The sequence below is a fragment of the Canis lupus genome, chromosome 6, assembly GCF_048164855.1.
Source record: "Canis lupus baileyi chromosome 6, mCanLup2.hap1, whole genome shotgun sequence".
Lineage (NCBI taxonomy): Eukaryota > Metazoa > Chordata > Mammalia > Carnivora > Canidae > Canis > Canis lupus.
The window spans coordinates 29,528,449-29,549,263 of NC_132843.1; the positions used below are offsets into that span (position 1 = coordinate 29,528,449).

The 20,815-nt window shown below is 38.6% G+C and overlaps 1 long non-coding RNA gene across 3 annotated transcripts in view; it reads right to left on the reverse strand.

Annotated features, from left to right (window-relative positions):
• Window positions 1-12,619: 12,619 nt before the first annotated feature.
• Window positions 12,620-20,815, reverse strand: part of LOC140635174 (uncharacterized) — a 72,751-nt gene continuing 64,555 nt past the window's right edge. For 2 of the 3 annotated variants that reach the window (XR_012032510.1, XR_012032508.1), the window contains one exon: window positions 13,280-15,286. This is a non-coding gene — a long non-coding RNA (uncharacterized lncRNA). Of the gene's footprint in view, window positions 13,254-13,279; window positions 15,287-20,815 lie in introns of those variants that run through there. The other variant, XR_012032509.1, reaches the window with a different exon arrangement.

Genomic DNA, 20,815 nt, shown 5'->3' on the forward strand with positions numbered 1-20,815 from the left:
CTCCCCTCCCCTTTATTCTCTTTCACTATTTTTTATATTCCCCAAATGAATGAGACCATATAATGTTTGTCCTTCTCCAATTGACTTATTTCACTCAGCATAATACCCTCCAGTTCCATCCACGTTGAAGCAAATGGTGGGTATTTGTCATTTCTAATGGCTGAGTAATATTCCATTGTATACATAGACCACAGCTTCTTTATCCATTCATCTTTCGATGGACACTGAGGCTCCTTCCACAGTTTGGCTATTGTGGCCATTGCTGCTAGAAACATCGGGGTGCAGGTGTCCTGGCATTTCATTGCATCTGTATCGTTGGGGTAAATCCCCAGCAGTGCAATTGCTGGGTCATAGGGCAGATCTATTTTTAACTGTTTGAGGAACCTCCACACAGTTTTCCAGAGTGGCTGCACCAGTTCACATTCCCACCAACAGTGCAGGAGGGTTCCCCTTTCTCCACATCCTCTCCAACATTTGTGGTTTCCTGCCTCTTCTTTAGATCTCCTTTTGCCTTAAGGTCATTGCAGCTAAAATTGGGGTTGGAAAACCAACTCTATGATTGGTAAAATGTGGAAGAAAAAGAATGATTTGTAAAAGCATCTTTGAGTTAAAAAGTTTTCTTGTACTACCTATTACAAGGCCTAAAACTCCACAATTAGTTATTTATTCCTTTAGGTCACACATTTCTTTCCCCATATATATCTTTTAAAGTCGAAAAAGGTCTGAGAGTAAGACTTCATGAAGTTATTTTCAATGGCTAATACTTCATGATAAATGAGATAATCAGATACTTTCCACCATCACAAGAAAAGCCATAGCACATGCCTGACAAATGGTAAGTATTCAGTGACTGTAACTACTGTCATTTTATTATCAGAGAATTAGGGCCAAGTACCACATCTGCATTTTGGGCTACTATTAATGTAGAGGTATTGACATGTATCTCCTTAATTTTTCCTTCATCTCTGCATGATCAAGGACAAAATACTTAATAGCTCTGAAACTCATTTGCCCCACTTAAAAATGATATTAATAATTTTTACCGGGATCCCTGGGTGGCGCAGCGGTTTAGCGCCTGCCTTTGGCCCAGGGCACGATCCTGGAGACCCGGGATTGAATCTCACGTCGGGCTCCCGGTGCATGGAGCTTGCTTTTCCCTCTGCCTATGTCTCTGCCTCTCTCTCTGTGACTATCATAAATAAATAAATTAATTAATTAATTAATTTAAAAAATTAAAAAAAATTTTACCTCATTGGTAATTATAAAGAATAAGTAAAAAAATTAGTGCATGTAATAAAATATATATTTATCTAAAAATATAAGGATTCATTAAAAGTAAAGGCATCCACTATGCATTCAACAGTACAAACAGTACTGTTTGTACACCCACGTGCCAGCAATACCACAATTTCAGCTTCCTTGGCCAGTGTTGCTCTTTGAGCCTCCTGCTCTAGCTGAGCCCAGGGGCTCACAGCAAGAATACCATGCCCAAAAGTCTGGCCTGGAAGGAGATAGTCACCAACCTATACCATGAGTTCTGTCAGGGACAGCTAACTTATAGGGTTCTAGCTCTCTGGTTGCTGAGATTTGATAAATACAATTCTTTGGAAATAGTTGTGGGAAAGTCTCTGAGAGCTCTCTATAGGTTGAAGTGATTGAGATTTTGAAGTTTTACAGAATTTATACATCCTGCCTCACATTCATAGAAATTCTCAGAGTACATCTATCTCCAAGTTGGTGGATCAAAGACAATATCCCCTATAGTTTGTATTGGTCTACATCTTGAAAGAAAGAAAAATGATCATTTTCTTTTTTTGTTGTTATTGATCTTTTATATTTTTCAATAAAACATATATATTTAAAGTGTAAAACATGATGATTTGACATATATATATATATATATATATATATATATATATATATAATGAAATGATGACTGTTGTCAAGATACTTAACACATTCATCTCTGGGACAGACTCCGGGGTGGCTCAGCAGTTGAGCGTCTGCCTTCTGCCCCGGGGCATGATCCTGGAGTCTCGGGATCCCTGCAAGGAGTCTGCTTCTCCCTCTGCCTATGTCTCTGGCTCTCTCTCTGTGTGTCTCTAGTGAATAAATAAATAAAATCTAAAAACAAACAAATTCATCTCTTCTCATAATTATAATTTTTTCTATCATTTTTTTTCATTTTATATGGCCAGAATATCTGAAACCTATTCTCATCAAATTCCAGTGTTCAACACATTATTATTAAGTGTCATCAGCATGATCTACATTAGATGTCTATACTTATCTATAAAACTGCAACTTTATACCCCTTTCCCAGCATTTCCCCTTTTTCCCCACCTCTCTTCCCCTGGTAATCACTTTTCTACTCTTCATCTCTTTGGCAGTAAAAAGTAAAAGGCAGCCTCTCAGGGATCTTTGAACATATAAATAGCTGCAAATACCATTGTTTATCACTTCTTTGCCCACTGAACTGGATGTAGGTATCTGCCTGGGTGGTATCTCTACATAATCCCTTGAACTAACTTCCTATAAGGCTGTAGGCTGGGATATTTGATGCTTTAATAGTAGTATCTTTTGGCCAACTCTGGGAAATACATGTTGGGTGGAGTTCCTGACTCATGTACTTTCCATCAGTAGGGTCTACATAATGCTGAATATAGTGTCAGTTCTAATTCTAGTTCTAAGGGGATAGAGTGGGAACCCCTTTTGTCTATTAAATTATCCCTTAATTTGGGGGATTAATACTTGATAACTATAGGTATTATGATTTTGAAATATTTCACTCTGTCCTAATGCATGTCTTCTGAACACAATAACAAAACCAAAAATGAAAGTTGGAGTGGGTTTGTTTGGACCTTAGAGACATGTGTAATGCTCCTCAAATAAGATTTTTACCTAGAATACTAGTTCTATGTGTCAAAACTGAGGCCTGAATCAGAATTCTGGGAGATACTATGTCTAGGAAAAGATCAACTCCAGAGACTTCTTGAAATTGATCTCAGTGAAAATCTATTCTACTTGAGAATGGGAAACAATTCCCCACTTAGACTGCTTTTGAAGCTTACAAGTATACCAGTAAGGGTGAGTGTATTTAGTGGCAATTGTGGCAAGAACCTCCTTTGCTCTTTAGAATGTGCTTCACATGACTAGACAAATGTGAGGAACCCTGGTCCCTCTTGTCCCAGGGACAAAACCCCAGAGGGCAGTCTCTGGGATGTTCTTGCCTCTAATACCTTCCCCACCAACAGACCAGAGTTGTCTGAGACAAACAATTGTGGCTACATGTGCTTTTGGCCTCTTTGATTTCTCAAGGGTTTTTTAAAAGATTTTATTTCTTTATTCATGAGAGACACACAGAGAGAGGCAAAGACATAGGGAGAGGGAGAAGCATGTTCCTTGAGGGAAGCCTGATGCCGGACTCTATCCCGGGACTCCAGGACCATGCCCTGAGTCAAAGGCAGATGCTCAACCACTGAGCCACCCAGATGTCCCCATTTCTCATGATTTTAAACTCTCTTGCTTTCATGTGACATTCCCAATCTCTATCCATGTTCTTTATAGCTTTTTGCCTTCCTTATCTTTTTTAAGGGTTTATTTATTTATTTAAGAGAGACCACGGGTGGGCAGAGGGGCAGAAGGAGAGGGACAAACAAGGAGGGGCTCGATCCCAGGACCCTGAGATCATGACCTGTGCTGAAGTCAGACACTTAACCAACTAGGTGTCCCATGCCTTATCCTCCTTAAATGATCCTTTCTTCTGGATATTTTTTAATAGATTATAAAAAATATTAAACTAATCTCTGCACCCAATGTAGGGCTAAAACCCACAACCCTGAGATCAAGAGTCACATGCTTTACCAAGTGAGCCAGCTAGGTGACCCATGGAATTCCTGATTAGCTTCAGAGAGCATTATCACTCCTGCCTCTGTCACATGGATTTTGGCCCCACACTCTCTGGCCATAGGGTAACCTATATCCCTACATCACTATCTCAGCCGGACTAGCTCTAAGATAAACACATGACTGCATCTCAAGGTCTCTACTTACCATATTCTTAAATTCCTTTTAAGTTCCCATGGCTTTTCATGAAGATTCTGATTGTTTTTAAAACACACACACACACACACACACACAACTGGAAAAAGTAAATTTTACAAATTATCAAACATACTCATGTCTATAGAAGTAACTTTTTGGGCAGCACCGGTGGTTCAGCGGTTTAGTGCCACCTTCAGCTTGGGGTGTGATCCTGGAGCCCCGGGATCCAGTCCTGCGTCGGGCACCCTGCGTGAAGCCTGCTTCTCCCTCTGCCTGTGTCTCTGCCTCTCTCTCTCCCTGTGTCTCTCATGAATAAATAAATAAAATCTTTGGAAAAAAAAAAGAAGTAACATTTTTACATCTTTTAAAAAAATGTGGTAGGAGTATTGAGGTAGGGTAAAAGAATGAAGATCTCAACCCCCAGGCTTCAACTGAGGTTAAAAAAAAAAGTGCCTCTGAGCAGGAAATGAAGCCTTAGCTCCTAAAGATGAAATTTTCCACTCTCCCAATATTGTGAATAGCTGGCCCTGTGTAACATTTTCCTTCATGAACTAAAACTGCCTGTCACAAAAGTTTTTGATAGGCACTCACCCCTATTTGAATCTGGGCTGTAAATATTTGCCCAGACCCTAAAACTGATGCCCTAACTTTACAATGCACATATTGCATAAATATATGTTGATAAATAAACTTGCAAGCTGGTATATGCGTTGCATGTAAACTCTCTTTTTTTTAAGCAAAGATTTGAATTTTATAGACTGTAAAATATGGATATTGCTCTATTTATCTTGATGTACCTCTATGAAAAGGTGACTGCTGTGATTGGAAAGTCATGCCGTATAACTAAAATAAGGTACTTTATTTAGAATTTTAAGATATCCTCTGCCCAATATGTATAAACATAACTATCTTGAAAAATTAGTTGTTTATTGCATAAATATTTTCAAGTGCTCTAGCTATAATACAGAGTGGTTTATAAGCATTGTGAGATGGGAGATGCTGGTCACTGCTATAAATACAGGTTTCAAGGATTCTAGTTGGCCAGTGTAGGTTAAGAAGTCTAGTAATGAGCTCAGGTGCTATGGGGGAATAATACAATCAAATAGCAACAACAATAATAAACTCGATAAAATGTTAGAAAATTATTTTTATTTTAAGTACTTATACTAAGAAAACTTATTCTTCAAAGCACCAGATTGTGAATATTTTAGGCTTTGTGGCCAGGTGTGGACTTTGTTGCATATAGTTCTCCTTTTATATGTCTGTTATTTTTTTGACACTATACTTTTAAAAAGATAAAAGCCATTCTTAGCTCATAGGTCATGGTTTGCTTACCCTACCTCTAGAGCAAAGGTGTTAAGATTCTTTTAAACACAGAAAACTTTTATTTAACCCTTACGGTAACTACAGTAATCAAAATCAGCCCAAGTGGAGTGGCTGGAAGGCTGTTGGCAGTCCTAGGACTCCACCTACGCTAGTTTCTCTTCTTGGTCTTAGATAGCCCAGAGGCAACCCACACAGAGCATGAGTGCTCTTGGAGACAGCAGCTTAGATATCAGATATCTGTACCTCAGAGAATTCCCAAAACTTTCAGCAGTAACAAAAGTGTGCAAGTATCAAAAAATGCTCAGACCTTATATCAACAAGGAAGGAAGCACATAATAGGTTGACAGGTATCATGTGTACATTTTGTCTATGGAATTACTATGTTCAGTATCACAAGTAAAAATCACTTTCTTTATCTCTCACAATACATCATGTCTTTAATAGAAATGCCTTTACAGTACTCATTTCCTTTTTTGTCCCAGTTCTACCAGAAGGAGCATACTTTTATCTCCTTACACCCAGAATATCTGTGCAAGACTCTGAATTGATTCCCTTGCAGGTTCCTTATAGACTCTACACTCTTTGCCTAGCCAGCCTACCCTAGATAGGCTAAGTTTGCAATTACATTGATTTGATTCAGTCTCCCCATTCTTTCAATAACCTACATTCAATTCAATTCACTTGATCACTGATCAGATATTTATGATGCCTTGCATTTAATGTGCTAGAAACTGCAGGATCCTCAGATACATGTTAGAGTGTCTGCCTTCTAATAGAAGAGATAAGACAGTGACAGAATAACTGTGATAGAAGGTGGAATGTGACAAGAACCATTTGAGTAGTGCAAGCAAAGTTCAGTAAAGTGCTACAGAGAATTTCTGGCCAGTGAGATGCAGAAGATTTGAGAAGTCACTGAAGATTTACTAGGAGGTCACTACAGAAAGATGGAAGTGGCAGGAAATTGTGGTGAAGAGAAAGGCATGAGCAAATGCATGGTAGTAGGAAAGCATAGAGATCATTCTGGAAGTTGTGGCCATATAATTTTAGTAGTTAAGTGATGGAACAAACCTGGAGAAGGAGTTAAGCCACATCTGTAGAAAGCCTAGGATGCCAAGCCATGTTGTTTGAGTTGTACTCAGTGGAATTTGGAGAACAGCCTATGTGGTTTGAAGTCCCTATACCCTATGATTAGGTGAATGTATGGTTGGTTTGCATAGCCATGAATAGTGAAAGGGCTCTGAACTGATAGGGAACTCATGGATTTGAATTTCTGTGATAGCTGCCTCTGCTTCATTATTCTAGATTATCAATAAACCAAAGGAAAATAAATGAAATGATCGTTTACATTTCTACTGTGAAATGTGTGTATGGACTATGGAGTGATGGTGCTATATGCAAAGTGAGAAAGGGTTCTAGAAAATGACAAGAATAACTGGGGTGGATTTCCAAGAACAGATGAGATACAGTGGGGTTGTGTTCAGTAAAAATGGAAAATAAAAAAAAAATTTGTCTGTAACCTTTTCAATGTAATACTGCAGATCAAAGCTTCCTGCCACCCTCACATTAGATCATGAAATCCTAAGGGAAGGAAGCATATTTGCTTTGATTCTTGTTTGTATTCCCAGCACATAGCAGAGAGCCTGGCTCGTAACAACCACTCAGTAAATGTTGCTTGAATGAATGATCTCTCCAAACTCCATCAAAACCTCTGCTCCAGAGGAAAATCTGTAACCAAATGCATGCTAACGAATGAATGATTATCCATATGTTAAAAGGAATTTCCCTTGTAAGAAATGAATATGGAATAGCCCATTGCCAAATAAGTTCAATTTTAATGGCAGCACACATAGAAGAGAAAGAATATTTAGAAGAGCAATAATGGTCTACATAGCTGGATTCCCAATGGACTATTTCCCACCTTTTCTACATCTGGGGCCCCTTGATTCCCATCTAAAAGCCTAGATATTACAAGTACAACTGACTTTAACTAAGCTTACTCTGTCTTATGCTGCCACATGGCAAGAAAAGAACGTCTGAATCAGACCCTGTAGATAATCCTAATTTTTTTCCAGATTGTAAAGAAAGCCGTGTGCTACCATCCCCCTGAGGGTGTCACCAGGCTCTAAGTCCAGTGTCCTGATTACTTGGTCTCCCTATCTGCAAAAAACTTCTAACCTTTCATATGGGAATCCTTCCACAGATAAAACACTCACTCTGCTATATCAGGCTGTATTTGTGTTAAATTCTCTTCCTTCAGCATTTAGGAGATTTGACATGCCTTGTATTCATGGTTTCCACCTGGCTTCTCTGATTAATGCCTACTGCATACAGCTTAGACAAAATAATATTGTTGGTCAAAATGGCTATCAGAGTGGGAAGGGTTCTAGAAAATGGCAAGAATATCTTCTCAGAGTGGGAAGATGCTCTAATGGTTCAATTTCAAGTATATAAAATGTCTGTACTTAAATATAGTTTCTGCATTGATGTTAAATGTGTCATCATTGCTTCCACTTGAGCATGGTACACAGTCTCCATGCCACATTCTGAAACATTCTGAGCAGTTTTGAAGAGAAAACAGCAAGAATATAAAAATTGCAATAAATACAAATACCATTTGCTGCTTTAATCCAACTGTATCAACCTGTATACAGAGGCGAAATTTTATCAAAACACTATGAACTAATGAAAGTCTTGTCTATGTTGCATTTTTCACTGGCCACAAATAAATTAACCAACACCTTCCGTTTCTAGTGACAGAAACCCAACTCAAACCAGCATCAGCCAGAATTTTATGAAGAATGAGTTGCCTTTCATAACTGTCAAGTACAGTATGGTGTTGCTTCAGTACAAGCTGGCCAAGCAGCTCAGATAGCATCATCAGGGACCCAAGGCTCCTTCTCCAGTATTCTTAATACCTTCTGTGACACAGACATGTTGGTTTTCAGAACATCAAGATCCTAGCTGAGACACAGCACCTTCCTGGATAGAAGTATTAGTTTCCTATTGTTGCTGTAACAAATTACTATGAACTTGATGACTTAAAACAACACAAATTTATTATCTTTACAGTTCTGGGGGCAGACATCTGCAATAGATCCCATGGGGCTAAAATCAAGGTGCTGACAGGGCTGCATTCCTTTCTGAAGATTCTCAGGACTTTCTTGCCTTTTCCTGCTTCTAGAGGATGCTTGCATTCATTGGCTCACAATCGTATCACTCTGTGCTGCTCTTGTCACATCTTCTCTAACTCTTCTGCCTTCCTCTTTCACTTTTAAGAATGCTTGTGATTATATTAGACCCTCCATAAAATCCCACAGAATCTTCCCATCTTAAGACTTTCAACCTAATTCCATTTGCAAAGTTTCTTTAGCCATGTAAAGTAATATATTTACAGGTTCTGGAGATTTGGAGGGCCATTATTCTGCCTACCACAACAAGTTTGGCAAAAAAAAAAAAAAAAAATTCCTTGGAAGAACTTTGAGTGATCTGGCTTATTTGATGTGATAACCTCCAATCAACCTCTTTGCCTAGGAGGACTGTATACTCTGATTGGCTAGCTGGAGGTCACATGACACCATGTCTGCTAATGAGGGGCCAGGCTTGATGGTTTGGTTTTGAATCATACCACGTGGAACGGTTTCTCTGTGGGGGAAAAAAGGGAATTTCTTATTAGAGGTTACTTTTTGAGGGCCTCAAAAAGAGAGGTCCCAAAGAGAACACAAAAGGAAGGTAAAAATATAAAGAGTGCTACCGCCCCTCACAACCTCATCATGGGCTTGCTCTGACTCTTCTCATGTCAGCATGTAAATGGACCCTTGGTAAAGGACCTATTTCTCAAATGGGGTCTTTCCTTTCCCATTCATCTAGTCTCCTACTCCTTCCTTAGAACCAGTGACAGCTTTTCCTTCAGAACTCCCATTCCTTGTGCCTGCAAGGTGGCAAGATCTGCTCTGTCTCAGAGGAGAGGCAATTGTTCATGGGCAGAGCTATCCCTCCAAGGGCAGCAGCTCCTCTGCATTTGGGCATTAATTCATAATCAAACATTGATGAATCATCCTATTTTACTGAAAAGTACAGTCCTTAAGTCAACCACCTAATCTAAGGGAAGAAATTAAACTCTAAACCAACATAAACACATTACAAGTCATTAGTGTAATTAAAAAGGAATGTATAATTAAAACATTTGTGTATTTTAGCTCAAATTCATCTGCGGTCGGAAATTTTAATGAACTGTTCATCAAAGAAGTCTCGGGAGTCTGGGGATAAGTTTAGCATAACAAGAAACTGAATGTTTTCTTCCCTCTGCTTCAGGAGCCCCATTCCCTCTGGTTTCTAAAAAGCAACCTGTCATTGGTTCCACCAAACTAATAATGATTCTAAGTGGTTATGATTGCTTCTGTGTTTTAAACTGATGTTATCTTTTTATCCCTTAAGAATCATGTTTTTCATAATTACTTCTCTTTTGTCCTTTCCTTAAGACAAATGATTTTGTAATTAGCGATGAAGGAAGGAGTCGTCACTCCAAGACATCTGTCAAGTTGTCAGGAAGTATGTCTCCCTGTAGCTATATTTAAACTTTCTGTTTAATAGCCTCTTGCTTTATTTCACAAGAACATCTCTGTGGAATCATGCCTAGGATCCCCTAATGATCAGGTTCTATAAAACATAGAGCAATTAGACTGCAAGAAATATTGCTCCCCAGAATGTCCTTCCTATTCATAATGTGCACCTCTCCCTCCTAACACTCCCTTTCTTGGGACTCCCCACCCACATGGATGTTTCCTTCCTCACACTCTGGTGGGCTCTAGTTTTAGGCTCTAGCAGATGAGATGGTGGAGTGTGTCAACAATTAGCCTAACAATTTCTCCAACTTCAGCATTCAGTTGTAACAATGCTCTGTCTCCAAATGAATGGCAAGCCATTGAAAGAAACAAAATACATCTCCCTTGGAGGGAGCAAAGCCTTAACAGTGCTGTGTATTTCCCTGCACCCTACAGAGAAATGACACGCTTGCTCACATGTTTGTAGTTCTTCTGTATCACCTGCAGTAAGAAAGAGCATCCCGGTGACTCCTAAAGCCTCCTTCCTTAGAAACTGAATCCAGACTGACAGAAACATTCTGTGGAGTGCTGAGAAATATGGACAGTTCCTCTTACCATAGGATTCAAGGTTACTGTCAATCTACAATACCCATGCCATTCTGTCAGTAGCTAACACCCTAAATGTCACAGAAATCTCAAGATGCTCTAATCACTCTTTATTTTTCAATAGCCCATTTAACCCATGACTCTTGTTCTTCATAACAGAAAGCTGGTATAGGGAGGGGAGAGATTTTCGGAGAGCCATACACCAAGGATCAGATAGATCCAGAGATAGCAAAACTTAGTGAACTCCTAGACTGATTGTGACTTTTCACCTGCCTGGACAGAGATGGAGACAGGACTGACCCATATTGAATGAAGGTTTGAATGTTTGGGTACTCTACCAGCCTTTCCCTCTCTCAAGACACCCATACTACTGGCCTGGATCCCAGGGACCTGCCTGCCAAACCCTTGAAATTAGCTGGAAATTATCAGGATAAAGTGGGAAAACTATTGCTTAAGCTACTTTTCCTTACAAGGGCATTTTCATTTAACAGTAGACTCTTAAAGATCAAAAAGGCTCCATGAAACAAAAAAGAACTGTTATAAATTAGAGGCATCAGAGGGGTTAGGGAGTTAAAATATTTGCTTTCTCATGAGGACCAGCATACTGGTCTTGGATCCCTTCTCAGTGCATCATGCAGTGCTTGCTTATTCTTTCAGCATGAGTATAGTCATGAGCATAGTGCAAGTTGTGGGCAGAGATATGACAAACTCTGTAGATGAAAGGATAAGGAAAATAATTAAATCAGTGTGTTTACTTTTCTGGTTAGTTTCCCAACCTATTCCTTCATGGAGCTCATGGATCACAATTATATTGAAGATTAAATAAAATCACAAGATACCTCTGAGCTTCCGATTCTCTTTTTCTATTCCAAATGCCACTCCTTCCTTATAGCTATTTCAATCTTCCTTACATTCTTTTCACTCCTATTTCATCTTTTTAGAAACCATTCTTCACATTAGTGTCAGACCTAAAATACTAGTTGTAGCACTGCTTTGTCTTTCTGCTGTCAAGAGGATAAAAAGGCTCCCCAACACCTATGTGTTAATGCATAGTTTCATGTCAACTGCCCTCACCACATCCATCCTTGTTGCTCATCATTTCTCAGCAGTGAACTTTCTGATCTCATTAAATTGGGTACCTCCCTTTGCTCCACCCACTTCACCTGACTCCCTGTTGTCTCAACTTATTGGCAATATTGCAGAAAGTAGAAATATTGAGAAGATCTGAAAATACCATGTAGCAGCCACATCAGCCCTAGTCTCTTACTTCTAGACTTCCACAAGAAAGAAATGAATTTCACCTGTATGACCTGTTAGTTACACATATTCAAGGACAGGTGATCCCTCTCCTTTATTTGTTCCTTGGTTTGTTTATTTATTTATTTGATGATGCAGTGAATACTCTAAAACTCTTTAATTTAAATGATGAAAACTCCCTTGGAGCCCTTATTTGGAAGGTGCTAACTATCCACCACTTCTAATGTTCATCTTTGGACTCCCTTTCCTCTTTGGCAGTGTTTTGCCTAACAAGTGCCTAAAGGGGAAAAATATTATATAAACATAAAATTGTATTCCTATTCCTATTATACCACTCATTTAGTCAGTAATATCTATGGTCCTGGGTGGTGTTTTCTGACTTTTATGTAAACTTGCAAACATTTAGAGGCATAGCTTGAGTGCAGAGAGGTAACCCAAAAAACTTTTCCTTAAATGTTTTTCAGACTATAGCACTCTAAAAGTTGTGGGTGGAATAAATGAATAAATAAACAAATCATAAACAGATAGTGAAAATCCTATATTAAAAAAAGAACAAGGACAGATATGACATATAAGAGAGTGAGCAAGTGAAAAGGTTTTACATAGGAAGCTCTAAAAATCTCACATACATTGACATCATGTGAACCAAAGAATATTTTTATTTATTTATTTTTTTTTTAATTTATTTTTTATTGGTGTTCAATTTACTAACATACAGAATAACCCCCAGTGCCCGTCACCCATTCACTCCCACCCCCCGCCCTCCTCCCCTTCTACCACCCCTAGTTCGTTTCCCAGAGTTAGCAGTCTTTACGTTCTGTCTCCCTTTCTGATATTTCCCACACATTTCTTCCCCCTTCCCTTATATTCCCTTTCACTATTATTTATATTCCCCAAATGAATGAGAACATATAATGTTTGTCCTTCTCCGACTGGCTTACTTCACTCAGCATAATACCCTCCAGTTCCATCCACGTTGAAGCAAATGGTGGGTATTTGTCATTTCTAATAGCTGAGTAATATTCCATTGTATACATAAACCACATCTTCTTTATCCATTCATCTTTCGTTGGACACCGAGGCTCCTTCCACAGTTTGGCTATCGTGGCCATTGCTGCTATAAACATCGGGGTGCAGGTGTCCCGGCGTTTCATTGCATTTGTCTCTTTGGGGTAAATCTCCAACAGTGCAATTGCTGGGTCGTAGGGCAGGTCTATTTTTAACTGTTTGAGGAACCTCCACACAGTTTTCCAGAGTGGCTGCACCAGTTCACATTCCCACCAACAGTGTATGAGGGTTCCCTTTTCTCCGCATCCTCTCCAACATTGGTTGTTTCCTGTCTTGTTAATTTTCCCCATTCTCACTGGTGTGAGGTGGTATCTCATTGTGGATTTGATTTGTATTTCCCTGATGGCAAGTGATGCAGAGCATTTTCTCATGTGCATGTTGGCCATGTCTATGTCTTCCTCTGTGAGATTTCTGAACCAAAGAATATTTTCTAAATGTTATAAGACTTTTTTAATTTATGATAGTCACACAGAGAGAGAGAGAGGCAGAGACACAGGCAGAGGGAGAAGCAGGCTCCATGCACCGGGAGCCCGACGTGGGATTCGATCCCGGGTCTCCAGGATCGCGCCCTGGGCCAAAGGCAGGTGCCAAACCGCTGCGCCACCCAGGGATCCCCCTAAATGTTATAAGATTTAAAAAAAATAACCTAGTGTCATCTTTGATCCTTACCACTCCCATTCCTTGAAGCAATATTTATTGATGAATTGGGGGGCTACTAGAGTTCATATTTGAAAAGTTCTACATATTAATGGGAAAATAGAAGAAACTGAGTAAAGGCGGAATTTTAGGGAGCAATACTCCAAAATGGAGGAAGGATCTTGGCCACCAAGAGAAACAAATGATGAGAGCAGAGACATCATGGTTGCAGGAAGAAGATCATGTAATCTGTACCCTATGAAGAAACCTGGCGCATAGTAGATTCTCAAACCATATGTAAGTAAAAGAAGACTAGAGAGAAACAGCCATGGTCAGCTTACTATGACATAGTAGCTAAGAAAAACTTTTCATGACTTAAAAGTGTGTTATGTAGAGAGAATCATTTAGCAGAAGGGAGAGACAGGCCAACAGAGGCCAGGGTCATCTCAGCAGCAACCTAACTGGACCAATGATCACCGACTAGATACAATGTCACCTCTAACACCTTAGCACCACCTAGCTCCTCTTTGGGGAAAAAGGAAACTTTATCATCCCCACTGTACAATGATGCAAAGTGTCCAAGTAACTTTCAAAATAGGGCCAGTCTCCTGTGCAGAAAAAGGAATAGCATCAAGCAAAAGGCTATGGAGGTGTGATGGGTGCCAAAAAAGATGTTTTCAGGTAGTGCCTTTTACACATTATTGCCTATTATGATTTATCTTTTAGATTGGATATGATCCTTATAAGGCTTTTCTTTAGTGTGAACCCCTCTGGGAGAAGTGATATATGAAGTGCCCAACATATTAATATGAAGATGCATATGAGGTCATATTTCCAAGAGGCTGGGAGGATTTTAGAAAAATAAGAATTTGAGGGGCTCAAGACCTAAACAGGTAAAGAGGCTGGGATCTTGCTATAAGATGACAATAGAGTCCATCACAAGTGACGTTCTTTGTTTATATGTCCAGAATCAATGTTAAAACTGCTTTTGCATTATTTTAATATCACTGTCCACAGATCCAACTTATGGCTTAATTTTTCACAATTTTCCTGTAACAAAATGAGAACAATGCACTATATACTCTGTTTCTCTCTGTCTCTCTCTTTCACACATGCACACACGTTCACTGACATACACACATACTTCCACTCACACGTGTACACATACACCAAACTTTGAGGTCTTTACTGGGATGACTGAATATTGAATGAAACCTCAATGAAATATCCTATAATCCAGACGCTAAGTCCTTGATGATCTTGAAATCTTTGATCTCACTGAAGATGCCATCATGGATATATTACTGATACTTGTTTGTTCATAGCCAGATCAATGATTTTTTTGGTGTTAGCATAAAAAGGAAAAGGAGAAAAGAAACTAGGAAAAAGAAAAGAAATATAAAGGTAATCAATATGATCAGATTAAATACAAAAAAGATCTTTCTAACCATTTTAACTATTTAGTAAAGGAAGAAATGGCTTTCAATTTGATGGATGGCCTATCATTTTATAAACACTGGTCATATCAAGGATGCTATAGAAAAGGGGTCCTCTTAAAGTTCCTCAGTTGGATACAGGGACCATGGATTTCTTCAGCCTTTTTCTATCTCCATGATTTTACTCTTCTATCATCCCATGTGAAGGATACTTCCTGATGTGAAAAGCTCTTGTACATATTGCCAGCTCTGCAGCCTCCATAAAACTCATACCTTTTCTGGATATGCATGTTCCCAGTTGTGCACACACATTCAAACTGAGGCTTTCAAAATTGTTGATGTCAGCAAGGTGAGTATTTAGGTGAACTGGATCTGTCAGAGAAAATATTTTCAAGATGTCTCTGGTGACCATGTTTTTCATTAAGGTTTTCAGTTACACTTGGTATAATTAATCCTAAGATTGTAATCTTATTCAGAAAAATAAAGTATCAGAGGATGCTGCTAAATAGATTTCCTGGCTATAAAAATACTACTCCAGAGACTAGGAAGCAAACATGATGGCTACTATTGTCTTTGCAATGACTCTTGAAATATGTTAATAAATACTGGGTTTCACAATCCCCAAGCAAATAAATATTTAATTGTAACAATGGGTATTTATCTAAAACCCCTGGGTCAAATCTCATGTATTATGATTTAGAAAATCATACATGTAATGATTTAACCCTTAAATATCTCCCACAATACATTGCCTTGGGGCCCAGAATGCAACCATTAAAATCCTATCCGGTTGCCAGTTAGACATGGTGAATTAAACAGACACATTTATCTTCTATTTGCTCTTGAAGATTTATATGGGGACATTAGAAGAAATAAGAGAAGAGAAAAGAAAAGAAAAAAGAAAAGAAAAAAGGGGGGAGGGAGGGAATAAAGGAGGGAGGAAGGAACAGAGTGACAAGAGTCAATGAAAGAAGCCAACAAACTTGAGGAACTAGAATGAGATAAGCAGGGGCTTACTGGCTGAACATCTCAGAGGAAGTTGATACCTGAATGTCTGCTAGTCAATAGCCAAATATTAGCAAAACCATTCATGGTATAAGCCTGGAAATGTTTAGAATTTAGATATGCTGGCATTTTGGATGATGAAGTACCAGTTAGGTCTTAAAACTGCGCGATACATTGAAAGTCTTTATAGGGGCAATAAAAAAACCTAGGACTTAGATGTTAGTCGTCATCTTGGATAGCCAGGAAATTCAATGTACCAATGGGGTCAGAAGACTGCAAGTTTGTCTTCTGGAACAATGAGACCATAGAAGCTCTGATTTTTAGAAATCATAGCCTTAACTAAACATTGAGGTAAAATGTTGCATCAAAAACAGATTATTAATGAAAGCCTACATAACCAACTAATCACATCCTGGCCTACTCTTCTTTATCATCTTTGAGAATGCTAGGAAATTGAGCTTTTTACTTCTCAAGTCAGTCTGACACTCTGGCCTAGATGGAAATGCTGTCACCCCCTGATAAACCTAGAGTGACATCTGCCATTTGACACTCATTGCTCTTTAAAAAAAAAAAAAAAAAAAAAAGATTTTATTTATTTATTCATGAGAGACACACAGAGTGAGGCAGAGACATAGGCAGAGGAAGAAGCAGGCTTCCTGGGGGAGCCCGATGCGATACTAGGTCCTAGGACCCCAGGATCACAACCTAAGCTGAAGGCAGATGCTCAACCACTGAGCCAGCCAGGTGCCCCTGACAGTCCCTGCTCTTGAACTCAGAAATCTAGATCAGAGCTTTATTCTTAATTATGAATATACCAGAAGTGATAACCAGGTGTTTGTGGAAGGTCTGAAAAAATAAGAATGAAAGATCAAAAGGAAGAGATTAAATAAGACCAGAAGAAACAGAGACAATGTAAGGAGCAAAAGAAAACCTCCAATAATCTAAAAAGGGTTTTTTTCCTGAAAGAAAAGTGAAGACATCTATGAAATGAAAATTGGTTTCTTCACAAGAGGAATATTCAGAGAAAAATATGGGCTATAGTAAATTAAAAAAATGGAGCAGAAATGTGAACGATCAACCCAAGGAATAGATATTAAAGAAACCTTCTTAGGGTACCTAGGTGGCTCAGTTGCTTGAGTGTCTGACTCTTGATTTGGGCTCAGGTCATGATCTCAGGGTCCTAGGATTGAGTTCTGTGTTGGACTCGGCCCTCAGTGGGAAGTCTACTTGAGTTATCTCTCTCTCCCTCTCCCTCTGCTCCTTTCTGCATGCACTCACACACTCTCTTTCTCTCTCAAATAAATAAATAAATCTGTAAAGAAATCTAAAAGGCAAAATAATAAGACAATGGGAAAATAAAAGAGAAAATATAAGAAAACTAAAACATTTGTGAGAGTTACAGTACAAAGAGTAATAGAAGTTATGATAATGGATGAGACAAAACTGAATAGAAATTATCTAAGAAATAATACAAGATAATTTCCCAGATTTAAAAGACATGTTTCCAGCTTAAAAAAAAAAAATGAGGCAACCAGGGGCACTTGGGTGGTTCAGTCCATTAAGCATCCAGCTCCTGATTTTGGCTTAAGTCATGATTTCAGGATCATGAGATGGAGTCTCATATTGGGCTCTGCTCTGCACAGTGGAGCTGGCTTAAGATTCTCCCTTTCCTTCTCTTTCTGCCCCTCTTCACTTCATGCATTCATACACTCTCTTTCCCTGTCTCTAAAAAAAACAAAAAATGAGGCTACCAAATATCATGTAAAATGAATGAGAACAGAACCCTCAGCAAAGGGTGTCATTGTGAAAATCCAGAACTGGAGGGTTAAAGAGAAGATCCTAAATGGCTATAGACAATGAAAGGAGAGGGTTTGGAAACAGACTTACATTTCATTTCTAAAGAGGAGATAGGGGATCCCTGGGTGGCGCAGCGGTCTGGCGCCTGCCTTTGGCCCAGGGCGCGATCCTGGAGACCCGGGATCGAATCCCACGTCGGGCTCCCGGTGCATGGAGCCTGCTTCTCCTCTGCCTGTGTCTCTGCCTCATTCTCTCTCTCTCTGTGACTATCACAAATAAATAAAAATTAAAAAAAAAATCTAAAGAGGAGATATTTGAAGCTTAAAGAAAATAGAGAAAAGCTTTCAAATTTATAAAGAAGATAATCTTCTACTTAGAATCTAATATCCAGCCAAACAATCAAATATGAAGAGAAAATAAAGACATGTTCAGACATGCTGAGTTTCAAACTCAAAAAAATGTATGTTCTATTTATCCTTTCTTAGAAAGCTGCTATAACAGATTCCTATCTACGTAAGAAAGATGGAAACATATAATTCAGGACATGGGGCTTCACCAAAGGAAGAGGCAATGGAATTCTCCAGATGATGATGAAGGGAAATCCTAACTTTATAGATGTGTCTATCCTAGACTGAAGTAAGGAGAAAGAGGGTTACAGAATAGATGTCTCAAAAAAAAAAAGAAAGAAAGAAAGAAAGAAAGAAAGAAAGAAAGAAAGAAAGAAAGAAAGAAAAAAAGAAAGAAAGAAAGAAAAAGTTCAACTGATGTTAATTCTAAGATACTTGTAACTATATTAAATATTATGTACTCTATTTGGGGTGAATCAGAAAACTAAACAAAAACAGAGACAGTTATTAACTACCGAGAAAAGAAAAAGTTGGATGAAATGTACAGTGTAATCATAGTTCATGATTACAATGTCCATTATAATGTTAATAGACCAGAAGCATATAGTGTGGCTATTGTGCTACATAGGACTGAACGTACTCCGTCCAATCAGTTTGTGTTTATTGTGCTTTATTACTAGATGTCACAAGTATGTCTGTGTGTGTCTAATTCTTGTCTTTCCACTTAAACTAGAAGCTCGTTGGGGAAAAACAGCACCTTCCATTTCTCTAAATGCCCATAGTAGTGGGCCAATGTCTCAGTAAAAAAAAAGGCAAGGCAGTGGCCAAATCTTTAAATTACTAACATCTAGGTGTGAGGAAGAAAACAAGACTAGAGTCAGTACATAAAAGGACTAAATAATAATCACCACAAATAAGATACTTGCAGTAATAATGTGAATATAAGAATCGGCTCTTTCCTGGGTACTGAAAAGTATTGGTTGCTGTGCTAAGTGCTTTATATGCCTTAACTCATTTAAACTTTAAAACAAAATTACAAGTCAAATATTGTTATGATTTCCATTTTACAGGAGAGAATATTGAATCACGACGAGTTTAAGTGTGACAGGGCCAAATGGGACAGCATATAAGCTCCTCCTTGCCCAACCAGACTGTGTGTCTTGAACTTCACTGGTAACACTGTCCAGAATGTTCTCATTTATCTCCATGTGTAGTCCTCTTCCAGAATCTATACTCAAAGGACAGGTACCTTGTCTCAGACATTCCTTTAACTCACATATTTCTAAGCAGAGCAACTCGCATGGAGTGAGCTCTCAGCTCTTATGTATGAGCTGAACAAATGAGAAAGCTGTGATGGATGAGGAGGCCTGCTGCGTAATCTTCGACATAACACAGACAGACGGTGTCGTGGGAGATTGGGGCAGACGTGGCTCCATATACCATTTACCATTAAATGATCCTAAATAACTGTTCCAAAATGCAAATTCTGGTCAAAATGTTTTATGTGATATAGGTGAAAACATATTTGGTACAATTTAAAACTTTTTCCAAAAATGAAATCAAAACAGTATTTACATATCTTTTTGTGTTAATTTATATTGCTAATGGCTTAGCTTTTGAGGATTTGAGTCAGTGTAACTCAGGATGATTTTAATAAGTATTTTTATATTAGGTACAACAAATAAGATGGTTTTGGCTCAGCCTCAAAAAACAAAGAAAACATTGAGGAAAATGCTGCTGTATTCAAACATTTCACATCATTTTGTTAATTTCTTACTTTGCCAATATCTAAAAAGTTGAGGAAAGACAGATTTCTTAAAGAGATAGACTGGATACTAGTTTTCTTAATTCAAGTCAGCAAATGAAACTGCACAGCTGAAAATTCTGGTTTGTTAAATTCTGATTAAATGGAGGTCTGTTTTTATTTTGTTTTGTTTTGTTTGTTTTTCTGTATCAGGACTTCACAAGCTTATCCAACAATCAATACATGCTTTTATTTTTGTCTTAACCAAGCTATGGGACTTTCAAATTATTGTCTGGGTTTTAGTCCCTCAGGTATGAGGCATTTCAGTCTGAAAAGACTTCTGAGCCCTTTGCTGTGTGTGTGTTAATTAGAGTTGGTTTCCTGATCTTTGCTGTCAGTTTCCTCTGCTCCACAATTTGAAAGACAGTGATGCTAAACCAATCCTCAAAGGTCTCTGGAGACCATTTCCAGTTGCATTACTGATTTATTTTTGTCTTGACCAGATGGCTCCAGGTTCCTATGACTGTACGGGAGTCCTTTTGATTACTCTATTTATCTCTCCCGGTGCTCAATTTAAGGGTCAAATCTCATGTAACACATTTGCCAGCAAGATAAACCATTCAAGCCCACTGCTGCTTGGACACCATACTTCTGACATATGCTCTGTGCCTCATTACACACCAAAGTTATTAGATTTAATACATATTTTTATAAACTCCATAACAATAGCAGGCAGCGTTTTTGTTGGTTTGTTTGCTGATCCCTCAGAACATGCAGCCAATGAAAGACCATGAGCCAGGAGGACTTTGCAGGAAGGAGGGGACTCTGTGGGTCCCCCAAGGCTCTCTCACTGAGGCCTTCCTTGCCTTTATGGAGGTGGCCATGAAAAAGATGAGCAGAACATTTTTAATGAAACCAATAAAAATGCAAAGGAAGATTTAATGTTTAAAGAAACAATAAATCAAAACTGACAACTGAAATGCAATATTTCACCATGAGATTGAGGAA